Below are 19434 nucleotides of genomic sequence, written 5' to 3'. Positions count from 1 at the left end.
CAGATCATTTGAAACACATTTGAAATTATCCAATAACTATACTATATAAAAAATTATAGTAGGGGTGATTACCTTTCAGTGCCACAGACACATTGGTTAAAAAAACTAAATTACAAGGACAGTTTTTATTACAAGGTTGGTCTACTTGATTGCATTACACTGTGTAGGTTTACCTGGTAACTCTCAACCTCATGAGCTGGTCTCCACTGTTACACACAGTTCAACCCAAACAGAGGTTGCGAACTGGTCCAAATGAGAGCACTTCCAAATGACCGGAAGTCTAGTTATCACCATAATGTTGCCATGAAACCGGAGGAGACTTTAAGTTAAAAAAAGAGAGAGAAAATGCACATATTTCCATGTTTTTATATGGTGAACTATTACTATAAACATGACCACAACATTTCCTTAACCAACTAGTTTAAATTAACTTAAACACCTATTACCCATAAGGATGGCTGATCAGAAAGCACTCGTATGAGTCATTACAATGCCAGATTACCTCAATGTTGTTCAACAATTTTTACAAAATACAACTTTTAAACAGTTTCTAAACGTATATGTATTATAAAAGAAATACTTCTTCAGGGAATTTTGCCGACCAAATTTTGCTAAGGCAATTAAACCGTTGACAAAAAGTAACTTCATCCGGTTGTGAAAAGTCCTGTCTATTGGCTCATGACCTGATAAAAAAAACATCCCTGATTTCAATGAATATGTGCAGCCTTACATCAGAAACCAGTGTCCTTAAATATCCTGAATAAGTGCCTTCTCAGGCATTAATGAAGCCACATATGTGACGATGGGATGAGTGAAGTTTGTGAGCCGCATAAATATTGCAGACAAACAAATGTTCCATGTGCGACACATGACTGAGCTTCGACACTAATGAAACCTTATAATTACAATTTTTTTTATGGAAAATGTGAGGAAGCCGCTCAGACATTTTAAGATTTCAGAACATGTTGGACCCTGGACTACTTTTTGATTTATTATAGGAAAGCCAAAGTGTAAATAAAACATGTTAAATTCCATCTTTCCTTGATTCATCAATATTATCAGTAACAGCAATGATTTTCCTGCTGTAAAAAAGGACTAGACTAGAATAAATACAAGTCATTATCATGGCCTCTGAAGCCGAAATCATTTTTTCCTTAGTTGGGCTGAAGCCCGCTGAAAGAAGGACCAGAACCATCTCTATTCTCTGATAAGGCTGATGTCCTTCAACATCTGCCGGACAATGCTGTGACTGTATTATGAGTCAGTGGTGGCCAGTGTTTCCCTGTTTGCTGTTGTGTGCTGGAGCAGCATTTTGAGACTCAACAATCTGATCCAGTGATGTTGTGGGCTCCCGGAAAACGGCGTCAGCAAGCAGGATGCTGCCCAAGCTACGTGTCATCTCCTCCCCACTCCAAGGCGTGCTGGTCAAACACAGGAGTACGTTCAGTGCAAAACTCTTTCCACTGAGATGCACCACAGAGCATGACAGGACGTCATCCTGCCAGTAGCCATTCAACTTTTTAACTACTCTCTTAGAGCGTCAAACAAACTCCCAATCTATTTTTTCCAAATATTTTTGGATTTTTGTATGTGCAATAATGATTTAACGGTACTTTAAAGTGTATAACTGTGCAATACACCGTCATGAATACTGCATTATACTGTACATTTCAAGAAATTTTCTCACCTTATTTATTCTTGAATTTATAGTTAACACACTTAATAGATCCCACATCATTGTGCTGAGAAGTGCTTGCATTACATTTTACATTGCATTTTACATGGACGGGAGACACTTTAACACACTAATTTCCCCCTGGGGATCAATAAAGTATTTTGCCACACCTGCATCTGGAGCTAAAAATGTTTTATTTATCTATGATTCACCACTTGAATATAAACATATGCATTGACCTCATCTGTTACCGTATTAGTTCACTTAACACCAGTGTACCTGCTATAGTCTAGTCCCACTGGAGGGTTTTCTGAAATCAGATTGCTTTCTGATCGGTAAAGGATATAATCCTGAGTGGAGTCATTAAGAAATGTAATTACATTTCAGTATCTTACAGTAAACTGACGAGAGGAATTTAAAGTCTGAAATTAAACACCCCAACTCCATTATTGGTGTTCGTATCGCTAGTCATTCTCTCAGCTCAGCTGACTTAATGAATGGTGTAATGCACACATGGAAGTAAACACACACTAATAGCAGTGTGTAAAAATTAGATTTACTGTAACGTTTGTGCATGTCCATCCTTTACATTTGGGCTCCGGTATTTTTTTTGGAGAAACTGCCTATATGAGATCAAGTCATTTAAACAGTAATTATGGCACTCGACTTGTGGTGCTCCAGCACCAAAATTATAGATTTTAAAAAGTCAAACAATGTTGACGTGTTGTTTCATGGCGGAACTAATCATAATTCTGAGTCTCCGACATGAATGCACATCTAGAAGAAGGAAGGTCAATGTCAATGTGTGTGTGTGTGTGTGTGTGTGTGTGTGTGTGTGTGTGTGTGTGTGTGTGTGTGTGTGTGTGTGTGTGTATTGGACTAGGTGTTGTGGAATTAGAGGTGGACTTTGAGTGTCAGAGTATCAAAGGCCATTTGTCTCCACAGACGCCCTTGATAGCCCTTTTGACTCAGAATTGTGAGGGCAAAAGTTAATGGATCATTCTGTGTGTGTGTGTGTGTGTGTGTGTGTGTGTGTGTGTGTGTGTGTGTGTGTGTGTGTGTGTGTGTGTGTGTGTGTGTGTGTGTGTGTGTGTGTTTGTGCATGGAAGAGAAAGACTGTACAACAGTAAAACTCTGAGCGTGCTTGAATTGTTCCACTCACAACAATAGACGAAGAGAGCAGGTGCAAAGTGGTTGAAAAAACAGCACAATGACTTCATGAGACAACTTCAATATATTTTCCTTCTCATGTATTTCTTTAAAACCAAAACAATGATCAAATATCTGCATATAGAACAACCTGAGAAGTCCAGGTAAATGTGAGTCTCAATGCAGGCAGTATAGAGTTGAAAATACATGTGTTCCTATGACACATCTTATGTGTGTGTGTGTGTGTGTGTGTGTGTGTGTGTGTGTGTGTGTGTGTGTGTCTATATATATATATATATATATATATATATATATATATATATATATATATATATACACACACGTGCATGCTTCTCAGATCTTCACATTAACAGAGTGCTGGTATGACTTACTCCATGAATAAACTCACTAAATAAAAAATAAATACAATCTGATCTACTTTCGATGACTACACCTTTTCATCTTTCTATTTTCGAGCCCCTCCCCCACCAGTGTTACCATGGAGATGACCAAATGCATATCATATGCATGCATGCGTTCGTGTGGCTTATGCGCTCAGGGCTGGGCGGCAGGCAGAGGGGGAGCGCAGGGGGCGACACAGAAATGTGTTCTACTTAAAATGCTAATTTTACATATTTAATGCCACAGAGCAATTTTATATTGGGAGATGAGCGTAGAGGCAGTGAAGCGAGAGGAGAAGGGGGAGAGCACTTATAGCGTACACTCGTCTGTCCAACAGGACGGAGGGGGGCGAGGAGGCGGGGGCACGATGAAAGCACAAATTCCCTTCTCCCCACTTAACTCATTTATTCATCTGTTTGTACCCTCTCCTCTCCTTTCTCTCTCTCTCTCTCTCTCTCTCTCTCTCTCTCTCTCTCTCTCTCTCTCTCTCACTCGCTTAGCCTCTTACCCTTTCTATCTCTCTCACTCTTTGAACTTCTCTTTCCCCCTCTCTCTCTTTCTCCCGCCCTCGTCTCTCTCTCTCTCTGTCCAACAATGTCCCGAGCTTCCTTATATAATTGTTCTATGTGTGATAAGACAGAGATTCACTAACAGAGGTCCAAAGTGTTTCACTGTAGACAGACAATATCAACCAGAGAGTCCTTGACCTGTTGCAGAAAACACCAGCGCACTTGTAATTTGTAAAATGATGCATGCTGCTGTAAGGAATATAATATAACAGCATTTTGTAGTTAAAACATTCACAGGCAATTACATATCATCTAATTCCTCAACATTTTTTTTTAAATGTATGCTTGTAAAAGTAATTGTTTTATAGAGGAAAAGATCATGAAAAATGAAGTAAATGATGGATCAAACTAGTCTCAAACCGTAAGATAGAAAATAAAGCTTTGGTAGTTTCCATATGTTGTATCAACATGACAGAACATATATTTCCACGTCATTTTCAACGATTAGTTCAATGTCCCAGTGTGGTCTTGAGGTCTCTTCCTGTTGTGCTCCCTGACCCCAGCTAGCATGCAGCCATCAGTAGTTTCATGGTTGATTACAGCTGTTCCTGGATTACTTCTGTGTTGTTTTTGGGGCTAAAGGTAAAACCAGATTAACTCGACTTTGGATCTGTGAACTCAGCTGGAAGGCCACAGGGCTGGTTCTCATGGAGGGAGGATGGACACACACACCCACTGAGCAAGAACATGCACACACTCCAACACACACACATTAAGATATCAAATAAAATCGCAAAGGAGTCGATGGTACACTGGATTATCTTATTCACTGAGCAATAACTGCAACTTCCTGTATTCAGAAATTAAGCAGCTGAAGTTAAAAGCTGCATGTTGGTAGTCAAAGGCTTTTGTTACACCAACAACTGATTGAAATGTAACGTCGCCTGGTGAAATCTTCGTTATGCAGGTTGACGTAGTTCCTGTTTAAACATGTGTTGAATCATCAGCAAATTTACCACATTCAACTTTCATAGAGATCATTTTAAGATCAAGCTTAAAACGTCTATGACCCATAAACCACGTTACACTGTTAATTCCACTGGCCTGTCTCCTTATTCAGTGTAGTGGCCACCTCATGCTCCATGTACTGTCTTTATGATCAGTCAGCTTAATCCCGTCTGCATACCAGTACAGAGGCAAAGCTCTCTCAGTTTGTTTTATAAAGAGTCATATTATTTAAAACACTTCCTCCACCTCCATCTGATGTTTAAGTATGATTTTGGCTCCAGTGCATGTGTTAAGAAGTGCTGGATAAACAACTGAATAAAAAAGACTTGCAATACACTACCAAAGTGAGAGTTTGGAAACGTTTGGAGAAGTTTTAAAATAGCTTTGCTGTTGTTAAAGATGGTCTCTCCTTTACTTCAGGATTAACTCCGTAATTATGAAGGATTTACTCTGTAATGCCTTCCTATTCACTGTGGAGGCATGTGAGAAAAAAATACTTTTCCTCAAGTGTTTAAGGTAACACACGGTGAGGAATTGGAATACAAAAGGTAATTTTAAGTCCCAAACCTCAAGGCCTTCTGCATCAGACTGACTGGTAGCCTCTGCTGTGGAGCTCAGTGAATCCGGTCCCCCTGGCTGATGATGTCCATGGCTGGATGGATGTGTGTGTGTTAATGAATGTGAAATGTGTGTGTGCATTTACTTAGTGAACTGCCATTCAATTTCCAAATCTTCCTGTGTGAAGAGTTATTCTAACCCCAAAGCCCCTCTCGCCGTAAATAGGCCAGAGTGAATTATCATAACTGATAACGATGTTCAAGAGAAAAAACAGTCAACATTACAGTAAGTTGCCAGTGATCAATGTGTCTTCGTTGAAGCAGTTGAAGTGCAATTACAAATACATTTACAGTTATTGATAGAAAGTATTTTTTCTGCTCTCGCTGCTGGAGGTTTGCATAACCGTGTTCCCGGTAACATCACATCTGGATTATTGGCAGCACAGTCATCACTTCTAAGTACAATATGGCCTTTTGGTCACAGTAGACTTGATTGAGTGTGCCATCTTGCCAGTCACAGATGTCCTTAATGACTAGTTTAGTCTCAGGAAAGACAAATAACATAAGATAAAACTGACATGTTAACCTTTTCAATTATGTCGTAGCCATGAGGAAAAACAAAGCACACTGTTAATGCAATGTGGCACGGGGACAATTGAAATATCATTGCTGTCATATCCTGGGGCCTCCACACACTGCATCTCCGTGAGATACAGCACAAAATGCCCAAACAAAACAGCTGGAATTCCATTCCTGTGCATGCTTGCAAAGTTCAACTCGCCATTGACAGTAGAGTCTCTCTATGTCGTATGCCTCAATAACACAATCAGCCATAAAAAACACACACGCACACACACAAATCTCAGTGAGTGGCCTGCTAGACACACACCGTTTCACCAATTCTCCCACAGGCACCAGTCCAGCCCATGAGGTCATCGCCTACCGAGACCCAGGATTATAACTCCAAAGGGACTCCTGGAAGCATGGGGTTATACGTTCTGACAGCCCAGCGGCCTGATTAAGCCCCCTGTTTGCTAACGCTAATGCTAAGCTAATATTAGCTTTGTTGTCAGCCGAAAGTTGCCTTTTTCAATGGCCCCGCCGGGCTAAACCATGGTACGCTAAGCTAAAGCTATGCTAATTTCTCCCAGTGCACCTCTGTATATCCAAATGACTTAACTTAGTGTGAGAGATTCATCATCACGTAATAAGCTCAATGCCCTGAGCTAACAGAGGATCACTTTGGTCCAATACAAGATTAAGGAGGGTCATATGCAGAGGATTTGGGTTTAACTAGTGTGGCGGTGGTAGGGGACAAGGCAAAAAAGGGTGAAGTGTATGGACACAAGCTTAATGTTGCTGCTTTTCTAAAGCATACAACATAGCAGCTGTGCAGTTTGAGCACATTGACTTGTTTCACACTTAATCTTTAATAGAAACTTAGCATAAACCTTTGATTAGTCAATAACTGCAACTGTTTATTTATGTATTAGATATCAAATTACTTCAACCAAAGTTTTCCCTTCTATTTGTTTGATTGTTAGCGAGATGAATCAAACACGAGGAAGTGCAGCTCAAGACTTTATTAAAAAACTTCTCCAAATACATTGCTAGGTACAGCATTGCCCGTGATTGCATGTCGCTATGTGTACAGTATTTAATGCAGGTCTGGATCCAACTGCAGATTAACAGTTTTAAATGTTTTATAGTTTAAGAATAATTTGGTGAACATGCTTCTTCTTCTTCTTCTTCTTACATTTGCATAACTTAAATATTAAAATATTTGGTTTGCCAATACGCTCTCTCTCTCTCTCTCTCTCTCTCTCTCTCTCTCTCTCTCTCTCTCTGTCTCTCTCTCTCCCTTCCCCCTCCCTCTCTCCGTCTCTCTCTCTCTCTCTCTCTCTCTCTCTCTCTCTCTCTCTCTCTCTCTCTCTCTCTCTCTCTCTCTCTCTCTGTCTCTCTCCCTTCCCCCTCCCTCTCTCCGTCTCTCTCTCTCTCTCTCTCTCTCTCTCTCTCTCTCTCTCTCTCTCTCTCTCTCTCTCTCTCTCTCTCTCGACCAATCAGCGCTCTGAGTACCTTGTGGTTTTAACATCAATTAAAATCCCAGCACCACTTGCTGAGCTGCACTGTGCACTGTCACATCGTGTTGCGTGATCTTACGGTGTGATGAGCTGTGACAAAAAGCTCCATAGTGTTTTTCTGCATCACACATAACCACAGACATATAGAAACGCTCTCTCTCTCTATCTTGCTGTATGTAACATACATTGCAACATACAAACGAGTGTCTGAAACATGCAGCCATTATCGTAAGTGTTTTGTACACACACATTTAAATTAAGAGATTCATGGATGCCTGCACAAGCAAACACAATTACCAGACAATATGATTTGGCGGAGAAATCAAATAGAACGTGTCATGAGAAGAGAGGGATACTTGTGTGAGAGAAATCAACCATCATCATCTCCATCCGTACGAGTTCTCCGCTTCATTCTCCCTGTCCTAACACATCGGCCAGTAAACAGGCTGAGGCCAACGGCTCAACTCAACGCCACCACGTGTTATCCCAGAGTGTCTGCTTACGCCTCCCTGGGTCTAATCAGCTCTGACAAACCAAATATCTCTGGAGAGTTTACGCCACTTGGTTTGACTTGCCGGTTGACTTCTAACTACACAACAGATTGAATGGCTTTAAAGTGAGTCGCTTTTCCAACTGTTATTAGCTAATGCAGGAAATGTTAAAGGTTACAGTTGATGAAAAAAAAAAACACCAAAAAACATAATGTCAATAAATAAAGCATTGAATTAATTAAAATGATTTAAAATAAGCTTAACTGCAGTTTTGTATTTTTCATTTTTTTTAAGTAATTTAATGGTTTCTGTTTTGGTTTTAATGAATGTTTCATACTGATTGGATAAAAACAACTAGATGACTGAACTAAATGTTCAATCATCTAGTCAAAACGGAAGAAGTAGCACTGCATCATCATCATCACCATGGCTTTCTGTGTGTGTTCAGTGATGCTGACTGTGTGCGTTCACTGGTGCGTTCACATACTCTTGCATGACAGCTAAAGTAGCTCCGTCTAACGGCACTGATGTTCCCTGCCATTTGCCTTCAGGGCTTTTCCTCATTCTCTCTTTTCCTCACTGACTTTTTAAGTGTTCTTCTGTTTTTTTTTATCTCTCCTTGAAGGAAACATGACCAACAAAGCTTGGCTTCAGTGAGAGCAAGGCCACTGATCTTAGTGTCTATTCAAGGAGTTATCATGGCCTGTCAAAGTCTTCTACCAGTTTAGATGTTATTCAGTAAAACACAATTTGAAGTGGGAGTGAGTGGAGCTGGTATTTATTTATTGAACTTTTTGAACTCCTTTTATGGAATAATGGAACCGTAAAGCTGCAGATTGAACATTATTTAATATTTATCTGTTTTTTTTTTAAAGGTTTCATCCTCAATTTAACAAACCCCTTTCAAAGTGGCAATCAATTGTGATTGATCACATTAATCGCTTTATTTATTGTCTGATGTACTTCAATAGTAAGCATTTTTTTCTCATTTAAAGGGTATTCATTTAATTGTTCGTTCATTTATAGTACAACAAAACTGCATATTGTTGTCAGTTTTGGGTGTTTTTTTGGTCCCTTCTTCCCCCATTGAGCCCACTTGGATCGACTGTTGAGTAGACATGTGAAATAATAACAATATTGTATGGTCTACTTCTCAACCTTGCATAAGGAATAGAGCAGGAGATGGACTTAAGCTGCAGCAGGAAGAGAAGGAACAGCAGAGGCCTCAGGGTAACAACCACCTAATTGAATTGCATTTTACTTCACTACTTTCCACAAAAACTAAAAGGATTGGACGTTGACGAAAAGATGGGAGATAAAAAAATAAATTAAAAATGTTTTTACCTGAATGATGCAAGGGTCACTTCAGAGCACTCTCTGTAAGGACAGGAACACAATATATGTACACTGCATGGTCGATTATGAAATGAAATATGTACTGAAAGTCCTGACATTTATTTTAAATGACGTTTCAACTCCTGCATTTGACTTTGTCACCCCAATTTAACATAAATCAGACCTTGAATCAAACTCAAAAATATCTATTCATAAAGACATTTCAGATGATCTAAGGAAAATAAATAAATCCCTTTGCTGAGTAAACAACCAAATAATTTTCCCTCCACAGAAAAGCCTTTTTTCCAAATGCATCTTAAGTTTGAGCTCAATTTAGTTTTCAAAGAAACACATAATAGTCACCATGCCCTTTCACATTGTTTGCTTCTCTTCATTAACTTTGTTGACTTCCCCCCTGAATCATAATGACTAATAATAAAAAATAGAGCTTTCCATAAGTCTGTATCCTCCGCGTTTATATTTGTTTTATTGGCCATGTGGCTTTAGGGCCTTTCACTGCAAGAGGAGCAGCTACAACGAATTTGGAAAACTAATTGTGTGTGTGTGTGTGTGTGTGTGTGTGTGTGTGTGTGTGTGTGTGTGTGTGTGTGTGTGTATGTGTGTGTGTGTGTGTGTGTGTGTGTGTGTGTGTGTGTGTGTGTGTGTATGTGTGTGTGTGTGTGTGTTCATGTACTGAACATGTATTTATGTGTTTGTGCAAGTGCATCGTCGCGTTAATGTGTTTCCAAAACCATCCTGAGCAGTTAAAGGCCAGACTATCTGTTGGGGATGTAATGTCACATGACTTTGCTCCTTATCTTTCAAAACAGTACGCTGGCTTCAATACTTGTTAAATTACAGACTATGACCCATTAAAGCTCCACAAACCAACATGTGTTTCTATAAATTATATGTCACCACTTTTAGTTGATTTGTTGGTATGGCACTAAGGTTTTGCTGAAGCCTTTTTCCAGCAACATTGAGCTGCAGTTTTCTTCAAAAGAGCTCTGAAAAATTAATACCAAAAAAAGATAAACACAATTAAAAACTGAAGTATTATTTCTCTGGAGTTGGTGAAAACCAAAACAGAGCTAAAGAGGAACTAATATTGGAGTTAAATTCCTCGTGCCTTAAATGATAATGTTGCTTTGTGTGCTGGATGTGTAAATAGTAAACTTTAAAGGCAATAAAAGTTAGGCTGTGTTGGTGTGTGGTGTGGACCACTAACAAAAGAACTGCACCCAGAAAAGCGTTGGCAGCTATCAGCTGTTGACTTTTAGCTAAACCTTCTTACAGTTAAAGGGAACACAACCTAAATTAAGAATTCCAATGTGTTTGTTCTGTGGCCAAAGAAAGTTCAATCAATATCTTTGAACATGAGTTACTCTCTCTCTCTCAAAAACAAAAAAGTGAGTATCAAACTTTTGTTATCAAATATAACATCTGGAGCTGCTCCATATAGGTGATGAATTGGATAATGCTTGTATACGCCCACAGAATGTGCATTTCCTTTTTTAAACCCAAGTAAGCTTTATTTCATCTAAGTGTTCTCATTCGGCAAACAGAAAATGTACCGACTCAGATACTCAGAGAACATCCATAACACTTGAAGACATCACACAGTTTCAGCATTCCAGTTGCTGAATTTGTGAGGGAGCAGTTCATGAATACTCATATTTCTGGACCGTCCTAGACACTATAATAAGAGGGAAGGAAGAGGGAACTCTATTCCTAAATCATTCAGATCTTCTGTTTCGGAGTAAATTATAGTAAAAACGGATGAAGATTATAAAGACATTTAAGGTTATGTATGCTGATGTTGTTCAACACAAGTCAGGGAACAGGAAATGGGTGCCTCAAACACACAAACTCGTTTGCGGCGGTAAAACTTGATGTTTACATTACCAGCGGTAGTCAGAGTGAGGTAAAGTCCTTCTGCCCACAGTGTTCAAGCGCTCATTAAAACAATGACCAACATCATAGAAGTGCTGTATGCAACTCAGACTGACTCAGAGTGGCATTTGAGCCTCATGCATATTCCTGTGCGCATAGTTACGTATTCAAATTGAACTAACACAAACATACTGTCCTTGTTCTCTTTTATATCACTGAACATATCCAGATGTCTGAGAACTTTAATCTTAACAGCATGAATCGCCTGTGAACACTTTAGTGGTCACATTTACAAAGTAAAGGAATCTTATATTCTGTATTCCCCACAGTACTGATAACATACACAATGGTGACCTCGTTACAACTTATTAAAGTATGAATTTGATGTCCCATTACAGCTCTAATGATCTCTACAAGCCTAGTGTATATGTATGTGTGTATATATATATATATATATATATATATATATATATATATATATATATATATATATATATATATATATATATATATATATATATATATATGCAATATTGTAAGTTATTTTAAATCCTGATCCCGTCATAGTTTCCCACATTGTGTGTGCTATCAGTCTGTGAGAAGGTGCTGACACAAGTTGCCCTAGGAAATCGACGTAATCACACACAAATGGTGCAGAGCTGTGTCCAATTTCACACGCATTGTCGCCGCTCACGGCTACTCTGGCCCGACCTCTGACCCCTTCAGCAACCAGACACTTGTTGTTGTGGTACAGTTCTATGGCAACAACACTCCAACCAAATGAAAAGCAGATACTGTCGTATAACAAATCATGAGAAATAAAAGTCAGGGAGGAAAACAAGGATATTCATTGGATAACTGATTACACAATACTGGAATGTTAAGAGTCATGGATCTAGATCGTTCTATTACATAAATGTGAAGAATGTAAAGACACAATCTTAAACTTCCAAAAAGCAAGCCAGAGAGAATATGAGAAAGGTATGTCAAAGGAGACAAAGGAAAAGGTCCTAAAAGATGTTCTTTTCAATGTTCTCCTCCTGCTCATTTACAGCTCTTTGCACATACAAAAAAGAAAAGAAAGTCACAACAAATAGAGGGAAAGCAGAACGAGAGGTAAACAAACTGAGTCCTAGTGAAACTGCCACTTCTTAAAAGAGCTTAAGCTGGCAAATTAGTTTTGGGGTCAGACCCGGACTCAGTTCCATTGTCTGCCATGACACCAGTTCGTCATGCCTCTGCAGAGAAAATCAAATAAAACAATAGCAGCGTAACAGGAAAGATCAGTTGATGTTTTAGTAAATCCTCGTGATGGCCATTGTGGGAGTCATGGATGGGTAGCCATGAGAGTGTTTAGTAAAGGAAGTGACTAAGAGTGTCCAACTGTGTGCTGCTCACACAAGGTCTTAGTTATCACACTCAGTTAGACAGTGAAAAAAAGGAGGTTTTAACTTCAAGGAGAAAATGGATACATTCATGTTTCCAAGCCCTTGGATGTTTTAATTCACACTGTTATAACATTTCTCTTCATTCACGTTATTTTCTTTGGCATCTCAGGATACAGAAACCAAGACAGTGAACTTGATAAAAAATGGGAAAAAACTAAATGCAGTAGTAGTTTGCGCTAATTAGAGTTTCCTGCTGCAGATTAAACTGTTATTTAACAGTTTTAAACTTGTTCTGAGTACCATCGTCTGGCTAAATAGGAATATCTGCACACTTCTTAATTTCAGCCTTGTCTAAAGTTTGCATTTCCCTCCCCAGTGTCTTCACACACACACAGAGAAGCATACATACACCTCATTCAGTTACTCATGCACCCCTTAACCGACCGCCCCCACACACACATACACACAGTCCACTGTTCCTCTGCCTTTACTGTGTGCACGTCCAGGGGAAGGCCTGAGTCTGTAATTGCTGCCTCTGTGGCATGGACAGACAGGCGGACAGGGGATTGGAGATGACACGCACCCATTATTAGTGCACCAAGTGCTGTTTTTGCAATTACAGAGGGTTTGACTGAGCACACTGAATCAGACTCTGGGATTCTCTATTCAGGAGCCATTTAAACTCCAACTGGCTGAACAGCTTCTGTTGGCTCTGGCCTGAACAGCGCTGGGCTGGGCCTCTCCCTGAGCGTGAAAATCTGTTCTGATGGGGTTCCGAAAAGATAAGTGAATCAGGTCTTCACTGTTGGAAATGTCTTGATCAAAAGTCACATAATCCAAAATGTTTTTCTTTATTTTTTTGCAGAGGCAGCAGACAGGCGGCCGAGGCAGGCAGGTTAAACAAAGTGTTGAAAGGGCTGCATGGCTGCTGGAGGGCTGCTGGAGGGCTGATGGAGGGCTGATGGTGAGCGGCCTGCAGGCCGAGCAGGAAGGAAAGAGAGCACTAAACTGAACATACTCACCATCCATCACATCTCTTAAAAGGTGCAACACAGAGAGTGTTTAACAGCCAGGACATAAGGACAGTGCTGAAGCAGAATGTATATTCCACCTGTAAAATGATCCTCAGATAATTGATTGCTATATAATTTATAGCCATGCTTTGGGAACTGTACAATCATATATCTGGCAAATAAGCGTAGAGACAAAGAAGGCAGACCAATTGTGGTGGTGTTTAATAGGCAAGAGATGAACTGAAGTCTGGGCTTTTTATAAAATGACACTTAATGCTGTTAAAAGAAGATTTGTGTTTGATTTTCAAGATGCAATTAACGCAATAGTTAACGAATGTAGGGAAACACTATTTTTGCTTTCTTGTTAATAGTTGAATGAGAAGAGCAATACCAGTTGTGTGTCGTTTTTCTGTAAAGCTACAGTCAGGAGACTGTTAGCTAGAAACAGAAACAAGGGAGAAAAAAGCTAGCCTAGCTCTTGGCTTCAATGTTAACCCTATAGTGATGACAAAACTTTGAGAATATCAGATTCAGATTATTTGAAGAAAACAGCGTGCAGACTTCCTGTCTAGCAATATGCACAAATATACCTCACCTTGAGGCTGGCTCTTATTCTTCTTTCAGAGCAATGGCCGTGTTTTCTAAATGCGGTAAATGGACAAAACAAGTCAACAGAAGATTGTTTTTGAAGGTGTGGCAAAAAATCTGAACAGTACAAAATATACCTATAGAAAGTGTGAACAATCCTCACACATACTGTGCAGCTGTGTATTCTCAGGTAGAGGAGTTCCCAGGAAGTCTAGACATACATATTAGTTCTGCCCAGCAGGTCAGTAAGAGAGGGGGGCTGACTCGGAGCCAGCCAGCCGCTCAGGCATGAGGAGGGTTTGAACGTCTATACGGTCCGGTGCTGGGGCCGAGGTTGTGGTTGTTGTGCCGGCAGCCAGTGGCTGTTGCGTACCTGCAATCTCCATGATGGTAATGCAACATGGCAGCCCCGAGGGCAGAGCCCATACAACTTTCTCAGCCCGCTCTGAGTAATTGGTGACCCCTGAACCTGCCCTTCGTATAAAGGGAGGGAGGAGAGGGGAAAGGGGAGACAAGGGGAGGAGGGGGAGATAGGACAAGGGATAGTCAACAGAGACACTGGAAAAAGGGAGATGGGGTCATGAAGAGGAAATCAAGACAGAAAGCAGGCGAAGGAAAACTCAAGGAGACGCGAGCTGGGAGGAAAAGGTTAATCTCTTTTACTGTGGATAGTTTGAAAGTTCAAAAGAGACAGAAAAAATTTGCTGCCCAGTTGTGTCCATCACACATTGGGAGCAAATGGGGAGACCCTTCACCTCCATTCTGCCCTCCAACTACATGTTCTATCAGCCCGTCAGACTTTGTTTGAGAAATTGCACGTGGTACTCACTATCGTTTATGAGTGTAATCAAAAGAACCGTTTATTGTTTTCTCCCCATTATGTATTCAGTCGCATGCATGTTTGTGCCTGTGTGCATCTCTGTGTCTGTCCATGGCTCAGGTACTGTTGGATCTATCAGCCTCATATTGTTTGCGCTCATTTATGACTGTAGGCTCAAGGAACTCTTGTGGTTGCAGTGATTCATACCTTTTGAAAACATATTTCATTGACAGTTTTATACCGACATTGACTGTTCGCTCCTCACTTAACCGGCCAGTCGCTGATCAACAACTGCTTCAGTTTGGACTCTTGTTTCCACTATAGGTTAAACATCTTTTCTCTCTTGATTTGCAGGCCAAAGTAAGACAATCTAATGTATATGTTTAGCTCAGCAAATGACAAACTGTATACAGACTACAACAGAGAACATCTTTTCACGTCAGTGGGATGAACGTTTGTTAGCTTAGCATGTAGGCTAACAGTTAAACAGGAACTGAACTGACCGGTTCTGGTCAGAAGAAGTGTTAAACAGTCTGAACTTCAGATGCTGGTGCAGACGGCTGCATAGATAAAATAAGGACAGATTTTCTGCCTGAGACAGTGCCTGAGAAAGCAAATAAATATGGTCTCTTCGCATAAGCCAAAGTCTGCATTCAAGGTCATTGAACCTAAATGTATTGCATATTGTGTGTATTGTCTTAGCACAGTATGTTTGACCCTCACAGAAGCAGCTCTGATATCATACAACCATCCTGAGTGGTCCTGTAATATCCACTCCTGCAAGTCATGAACATTTGGAATCTACTTGATATTATGTTAAAGCAAATTCATAATTAAATAATAATTTAGTTGTGACGAGTAATATAAAGATATATATATATATATATATATATATATATATATATATATATATATATATATATATATATATTATATTGTCATTATAATACTATGATGTTGATAAAAAGGATAACCAGGCAGCATTCAATATCTTAATGTAAATTTGCTGTTATGTTCCGTATTAGTAGCATATAATTTAGATTTTTAGGAGTAATATAGTAATCAAGGGCTAATGCAACGGAGGAACCGTTTGATCTTTGAGCTTTTTACAAAGCTACCTATTTGTTACACAAGGTGCTCCATGTTCTCTATCTTTGTCTTTGCGCAGTACATATTAGTCTGTTCCACTGCATTCATTGCTACAGCTCTGTCTGTGTTGGTTTATCTATGCAGTATGAATCCATTTGTCTCCACTGACGGAAAATAATTGCAAAGCAAACAAATCATCTCTGCCACATTGAGCAGGCCTCTACTCCTGGGGCATAGCAAGCTAGATAGCTAAAGGAATGAAAGACAGACCGACACAGAAAGGAACAGAGAGAAAAAGAGAAGGATGGAGGAAGTTCAGAGCAAAGTGGTTTGGCATTTGCATTTCATGTGTGGAGTGTTATATGGGTTATGTTAGAGAAACTGATGCAGTCAGATTGAAAGTGACTACACAGTGCATTTGGGACAAGAGAGAGTGAGAGAGAGAGAGAGGGAGAGAGAGAGAGAGAGAGAGAGAGAGAGAGAGAGAGAGAGAGAGAGAGAGAGAGAAACAGAGAGAAACAGAGAGAAACAGAGAGAAACAGAGAGAGGCAGGCAGAGATTGAAATTAAAAAAGCAGAAACCTCAGTTGAAGTCTGCCAGATGGAAACTCACCCCAGGAACATAAGGAGGAGACATCTGGGAACACACTGCCTTGGAAAGAAGATAATTATAGCATGATTCAAAAATGGCCTTTTCCAAAAGAAAACCTACAAGCCTCATAACTGTTCATGTTGTTCTGACAATAATATTAGTAGCAGAGGGGTTTGTTGTACGGGGCAAGAAGAACACATTTAAGGTTGAGTTGTTGCTAAAGTTTTATGAGGCAATATAACAAGGCTTGTTTAACATGAATTCAAATTGTATTTATTTGAAAAGTCTCATTGAGAATAATCTTGCAATTTTAAGACTACATGGGAGTCATCCAGCTGTCCCCACAGTGGCCAGCAGGAGGTCTGCATACAATTAACCGCACAGCACGTCTTATTAATTGTCCGATAATTGTATGAAAAATTATCAATAAGGCACCAAAAACATGGCTGCATACTCAAATTATGTGACTTTAATTAGCTGAGCTGACAAATACAAATTGTTTATGTCTTTACAAGTATGTGATGTTGACATTCACACTCTGTACGGTAATCATGAATGCAGATATTAGGCTAGAAACTCGTTTTCAGTACCAGGCTGTAAACATGCTTATTTTTGCTGTAGATTTGGACATTTTATCATGAGTTGGCGGCTCACTTTCAGAGCCAGTCTCCAGTGGCCATTTGAGGAACTGCAGTTTTGTGGCACACTTCTAAGTTGGCTTCATTTCTCAGCCTTAGGGTTGCCACTTGGTGATCATTTTTGATGAAGAGTTTACCACTCTGATTTAAACAGAATCACCCACCACCATCATCACATTTTGATTTAAGTGTTTTTCCTCATCCTTATTGTTGCTTGGAAGTATGTGACATTAGTAAATTAACCTATACTTGTAATGCTTTTCTAGTCTTCCGACTACTCAAAACGCTTTAAGACGACATGACATCTTTCACTCATTCATACACTGATTGAGGAGCTACCATGCACGGTACTTAGCCCCAATCACTTCAAACCAGCACAAAATAAGTGAAATAACCAAATCTGTTCCAAACCAGGTACAAAGTTGTGAGATCATAGAGGATACCATAGCTTCTAGTAAAAAGCTAGTTTGAGTTTTGGGGCCTTTCAGCTATTGTCACTCCGTGTGCTCAATAACTAGTTTTTGGAAAACAGTCAAGTGTTCGTGGATTATCACTCTGTTGTGTGTTCATGTGTTACCTTGTTGTGGAGTTTAAAGGTGAACAGGACGTACATATCCGTAACTGCATGTTCAGCATGTATCCAGTCTTTAACTCCCTGTAACAAAAAGTAAGAAGGTTCAGAGAAAATGTGAGTATTTATCAAACGATTTATCAGTGTTTCAGTTGTTCCAATGGCCTTTAAAATTCTAGAGGTTCACATGTTCACAGTTCGGCTTAAATAAAATGAGAACACATCTGCTGGTGAGCCAAAGTTAATGTAGACGTTCAAATATACATTATGGCTTATGTATGAACTAGTTAACTTTTCAGTTGAGTGAGGCTGTGAGGCTCTATCGAAAACATTTAGTAGATAGATCTGTAAAACTGAGTTTCTAAATGAAGAATGACACAAAAGCACCACTTTAATTTATGTGTTTATTCAAAATATACACAAACGTTTCTTAGCAGTAACTCATTCAGCCTGACAAAGCATTAAAAATTACAACTAAACTACAACTAAAGAAATATTGCGACCATAACAATATATTTGTCAACTAATAAACTAAGAGTAAAAAACCCTCCAAAATATAACATTAAAAGTTTACATTCAACTTTGTGACTTTTATTAACACAAATTAAATGTCCAACAGTTACTGGTGTGGCCCACAGTATCCATGTTGAATTACATTTAGTTCCCTGTTAAATGGTCTCGTAACGAGGATGTTTCTCCACCAACAGAACCTGCACCGAGTGTGTGTGTGTGTGTGTGTCTGTGTGTGCGTGTGTGTGTGTGTGTGTGTGTGTATATATATATATATATATATATATATATATATATATATATATATATATATATATATATATATATATACACACACACACACACACATATATATATATATATATATATATATATATATATATATATATATATATATATATATATATATATATACACACACACACACACACACACACACACACACACACTACTTTAGCACACACACACACTACTTTAGCTTACTGGTTAACTACATGCATTGCATAATATCCTGTACTATGCAGGCGTCCATATATTGTAGCTAATTAAGGGATAGATTATGGATATGAATCCTGCTCGGGTTTAATACAGTAAGATGTATTAGTTCACGCACAGATCAGAGTGCTTTAGAAACAGATAGCAGATGGACTGTGAGGTTAGGAGAGGTTGCACGCAATTCAGTCCCCATCACATATTATTGATAGACTGCATCCTGCGCTCCGGCTGTTACAATGGAGGTAAACTGGAGGATGCAGGATGCAGGAGGTGGTGCTGATGGATTACGCTGGATAGACCTCAATAAACAGACCAGTGCAACAGTGGATTAATTGTATGCACGTCAGGATCATTACGCTACTTGTAGTCATAGGGCACATGGGCACACAATAATGTCTTTTGTGTGCTTATAACTGTCTCTGTATGATGTTTGTAGTGCTTTACATACAGGACTTCGGTCCAGGTAGGTTTATGAAAGGGTTTGATAGTATGGTCTTGATTCTATGCGCATCGTTGCTGCCTGTGTGGGCTGCTCACACTTGTTTTGTTTTAAATATCACGGTCGTTCATGTGTGGAGGGGTAAAACCAGACAGAGCGAACTCCATAATAATGATCCATAGTCCTGCTGGT

Source organism: Clinocottus analis, unplaced genomic scaffold (assembly GCF_023055335.1).
Source record: "Clinocottus analis isolate CAN_PGR_092001 unplaced genomic scaffold, fCliAna1.0.p SCAF_22, whole genome shotgun sequence".
NCBI classification, from domain to species: domain Eukaryota; kingdom Metazoa; phylum Chordata; class Actinopteri; order Perciformes; family Cottidae; genus Clinocottus; species Clinocottus analis.
This window is presented reverse-complemented; position numbering follows the sequence as displayed.